Consider the following 5,068-nt stretch of genomic DNA (forward strand, 5'->3'; position numbering starts at 1 on the left):
CAGGAACTGAACCCAGGTCTGAGTGCTTGGAAGGCAGCTCTCCTAACCATTATACCACCACAAACACTACATGCTGAAGCCAGCCTAGCATGTACCATTGTGAAAGCAGTGGGACACATTGGTGATACTGCTTACAGACTTCAATTCAAGACTTCAGAAAGATCATGTGCCCCCCTGGATGATGCTGGTGCAACACACACAGCAAAGGACAGCAATTTGAAGTCTGGAAGATTCCAGGGCAAGGGTGGGAAGGATGAAAAGCTAGGTGGCCATGTAACCCTTCCTGCTAGGGATGGCCTTGCCTTTTGTGCTCAACAGTTGTCCGAAGAAAACCCCAGATAGCCATTTAGCAGCCATGACCTATACACAGTCCTTGTGGTACAATTGGTTAGTGCATTTGGCATTTAACCAAAAGGTTGGTGGTTCAAGCCCACCCAAGGATGGCATTGCCTTTTTTGTTCAACAGTTTTCCGAAGAGAATCCCAGATAGCTTTGTAGATTCAAGGAATATCACAATGTTACATGCTAGGCTGGCTTCAGCCTGTAGTGTTGGTGGTATAATGGTGAGCGTAGCTGCCTTGAGTGCCTTCCAAGCAGTTGGCTTGGGTTAGATTCCCGGCCAATGTATGTGAGCTGGCTTTTGACATCTTACATCCCTGGAAGACAAGACAGGAGGAGAGGCAGTTTTTTTTAAAATAAAAAAAACATCAGAATTCCTGAACACAAATTTCTACCCGAATTTTGTTAACGACCCCCAAACCGAATCCGAATTTGCCAATTGCATCCGAATCCGAATTTTCCCCGAATCCGAATTTTCCCCTGACCCGAATTTGAATGTACCCGAATCGAATTTTGGTAGATTGGAGCATGCCTGCTAGTGATGCCAGGGACCATCTGTTTGTGCCATTGCCAAATCTCTGCGATAAGAAGAGCTATTCCTCTGGAATACCACACACAGGAAATCCCTACCTAATCACCCTCTTGCTGCAGAGTCATGTCACCCACAAGAGCACTAAATACCCTCCCCAAGGAAACCCACCGCTCAGAGACATCTAGTAATAGACAGAACCAGTTCAGATTCTGTATGCAGCCCCCCTCTGACTTGTAATGGATGCACAGCACCCAACAATTTGCACCACACGTTATAGACGCAGTGTGACCACACAAAAATGCCCTCAATATAGGCAGCTTGGTATACGTGTCTACAGTATAGGTAGCCAGGTATAGAGGCCCCCAATATAAGTAGCCAGGTATAGGTGCCCTCTATATAGCTAGCCAGATATAGGTGCCCCAGTATAGCTAGCCAGATATAGGTGCCCCAGTATAGCTAGCCAGGTATAGGTGCTCCCAGTATAGGGAGCCTGATATAGGTGCTCCCTTTATAGGTAGACAGGTATAGGGGCCCTCAGTGTAGGTAGCCCAAGTACAGGTACCTCCAGTATTGGTAGGCAGGTATGGGAGCCTCAGCGTAGGAAGCCAGGTATAGGTGCCCCTAGTGTAGGTAGCCAGGTATAGGTGCCCCCAGCATATGTAGCCTGGTATAGGTGCCCCCAGTATAGGAAGCCGGATATAAGTTTCCGTAGTATAGGAAGCCAGATATACTGTAGGTGCAAAAGACGTGCAATCTTACGTTGCTAGGGCAGTATCCAAGGGTTGCTGTTGGCGATCACACTTTAGCTGCTCCTTCTTAGCCCGGCTGTTAAGAGGCTTGATTAAAAGACAAAAGTGGAGAAAAAAGAGCGCTCCATAGTGTAACAGCACTTTAATAAAACAAATTGCGCAAATTAAAATACACTTACTGGATGTAAGATGAGTACAAACATGTAGTGAGGCTAAAGCCTTGAGATCCTTCCTAGGTGGGAACACCCTCAGACTGCCATGGCCATCGGAGTAGAGTGGATCTGGTGGAAACTGACCTTGGATTCCCCACCAAGGAGTTTACGTGTGCTGGTGGCGTTATTACGAGTTTCGGCGTTCCAAGCCTGATAATGCCGCCGGCTCGCACACGACGTGTTTATATACTTGAAGTTGGAGGGAAAATGGAGGTAGCGTCCTTGATGATCGGGGTCACCTGTGGGCACCAGGTGGGGAGGTATATGCGGCAAAAATGGGTGTGGCCATGAGGTGAGTGGGCGTGGCCATGGGTGGGACCAAATGTACATGAACTTAGCAGCGGTGTAAGCTACAGATAACGGGCCTGCCCATCGAAATATTGGATGGAGCCCCCTGTCCTTTATTTGGATAATTTACAATCAGTATAGGCATAGATCAAAGATGTATACGCACATACAATTTTGATTGGTCAATCACTGACCACCAATTTTACCACCCTCGTGCAGTAAGTGGGCCAACAGACAATGAATTTTATGAACAGAGCTAAAATTGGCTACTCAAAATTGTATGTGTGTACCAGGCTTTACAGCTAATACTGTACATACTGAAAGTAGCAGGGATCAGCATACAATATAGCTGGTTTACAATCAGTAAAGGCACAGAGTAACACCTTACACTGTACACACTGGAGGTAAATCAGCACACAGTGCAAGCACTAGAGAACAGCGTATACTGTACATACTGTAGGCAGCAGAATTCAGCACACTGCAGCTAGCGTGCCAAAAATATGACGATCACGTTGTGCGGCGTGCTTATCGCGCCGCACCGAAAGATGGGTGGGCCATGGACCAGAATATAGGTGTGGTAATGGGTGGAGACAAATTTACATGAACCTAGCAATGGTGGGACATTAGATTATGACAGTGGTGGCGAACCTTTTGGAGGCCGAGTGCCCAAACTGCAACCCAAAAGTCACTTATCTATCGCAAAGTGGCAACAGCAATTTAAACTAAATACTGTACAAACGTTTTAACTCATACATGAACATTATGGAAAATCCAAGTTGAAAATAAACTGTGAAGATAAACAATTTCATCCATCCTACTCCTGAAAAATGTATTCAATTTTTTAGAACCTCCCAGTTTTATTTTCTGTTTTAAAAAGCTAAAAAAAGTAGGTTTAATGCTATTGTCTCATATGATAAGGATTCAGCTTTTCCCATAGTCTCGCAGTTAGCAATCATGTGACCCCCAACAAGACAAATTCAGCAATCATGAGGCCCCCAACAAATCAGGAGGCCCCCAACAAGACGAATTCAGCAATCATGTGACCCCCAACAAGACAAATTCAGCAATCATGAGGCCTCCAACAAATCATGAGGCCCCCAACAAGACAAATTCAGCAATCATGAGGCCTCCAACAAATCACGAGGCCCCCAACAAGACAAATTCAGCAATCATGAGGCCTCCAACAAATCATGAGGCCCCCAACAAGACAAATTCAGCAATCATGTGACCCCCAACAAGACAAATTCAGCAATCATGAGGCCCCCAACAAGACAAATTCAGCAATCATGAGGCCCCCAACATGACAAATTCAGCAATCGTGACGCCCCCCGACATGACAAATTCAGCAATCGTGACGCCCCCAACATGACAAATTCAGCAATCATGAGGCCCCCAACAAGACAAATTCAGCAATCTTAAGGCCCCCAACAAATCATGAGGCCCCCAACAAGACACATTCAGCAATCATGAGGCCCCCAACAAATAATGAGGCCCCAACAAGACAAATTAAGCAATCTTGAGGCCCCAACAAATCATAAGGCCTCCAACAAGACAAATTCAGCAGTCATGAGGCACATAAATAGACACAGCATTTCACATAAATAGGCAGAATGCCCCCTTAATATGGTAGCCCCCAAGTTAGGTAGTGAGTGACAGGGACCCCCAGGTTAGGTAGTGAGTGACAAGCGCCTCCAGTTAGGTAGTGAGTGACAGGGACCCCCGATAGTGAGTGACAGGGACCCTCGATAGTGAGTGACAGGGACCCCAGTTAGATACTGACAGGGACCCCAGTTAGATAGTGACAGGGGCCCCAGTTAGATAGTGACAGGGACCCCCAATAGTGAGTAACAGGGACCCCCGATAGTGAGTGACAGGGACCCCAGTTAGTGAGTGACCAGGACCCCAGTTAGCAAGTGAGTGACAGGGACCCCCGATAGTGAGTGACAGGGACCCCCGATAGTGAGTGACAGGGACCCCTGATAGCGAGTGACAGGGACCCCCGATAGCTAGTGAGTGACAGGGACCCCCGATAGCTAGTGAGTGACAGGGACCCCCGATAGCTAGTGACAGGCTGGCTTAAGGGTGGCTAGCTGGCTCTGGCTGCAGTGCTGCACCCTCTTATCTCCCCCCTCCCCACCAAACCCCCACCACTTGCATTTGCTGGGTGCTGCTGCTGCTGCCACTTACTGTGTGAAGGAAGGTGGATGACTGCGGTGTTCTGCTGGCTGCAGGTTGCCTGGTGGGGACTCTCTGGCATCTGGCTTCAGGCTTGCTTCCTTGTCCTGTCCACTATCTGCTCGAATGAGCCAACTTGAGAGGCACTGTGGGGGGCACCGGCCGGGTGAGGCAGACTGAGGCGGCGAAGTCTGGGGCGGCGGCCAGATGGTGGTGTCCAGGGATTTTATCTGATTGCCATCTGGAGTCAGGAAGGAATTTTTCCCATTTGGGGCTAATTGGACCATGCCTGGTGGGTTTTTTTTCGCCTATCTCTGGATCAACAGGGGTATGTGGGGGACGGGCTGGAGTTGTACTTTGTACTGGTTGAACTCGATGGACGTATGTCTTTTTTCAACCAAAATAACTATGTAACTATGTAACTATGTGGTGGTCTGCTGCTCTGTGGTGGAGGCGTGGAGCAGTCTGGCCGGGTGCGGATTGGAAGCCGGCGCCGCCAATATGACGCCATGCCATGTGCTGCCTTGCCTGGGTCGGGTCAGACTCCGTGCAGGGGGTGGAGCTAGTCACGCTCCATGGCTCCAGCCCCCTGCCTTTCAGTGGAACTCCACACCCCCTGCCAGGTGCTCCTCCGCTTCTGATTGGAGCATGGGGCGGCAGGGGGCGGATCAAGGTAGCGTATGCTGCCTGTCAAGTTGATGTCGGGACTGGGAGCCGGAAATGTGAGCGTGAGCGGCCGCCGTATCGAGCGAACTGCGGTCGCGTTGAGTCAT

The 5,068-nt window shown here is 49.1% G+C and overlaps 1 non-coding gene across 1 annotated transcript; it reads left to right on the forward strand.

Moving 5' to 3' along the window:
• Window positions 1–369: 369 nt before the first annotated feature.
• TRNAK-UUU (transfer RNA lysine (anticodon UUU)) lies at window positions 370–443 on the forward strand. Its single transcript has one exon. It is a non-coding gene; the product is annotated as a tRNA-Lys (tRNA).
• The last annotated feature ends 4,625 nt before the right edge of the window (window positions 444–5,068 follow it).

This window comes from Hyperolius riggenbachi, chromosome 2 (genome assembly GCF_040937935.1).
Source record: "Hyperolius riggenbachi isolate aHypRig1 chromosome 2, aHypRig1.pri, whole genome shotgun sequence".
Classification (NCBI taxonomy): domain Eukaryota; kingdom Metazoa; phylum Chordata; class Amphibia; order Anura; family Hyperoliidae; genus Hyperolius; species Hyperolius riggenbachi.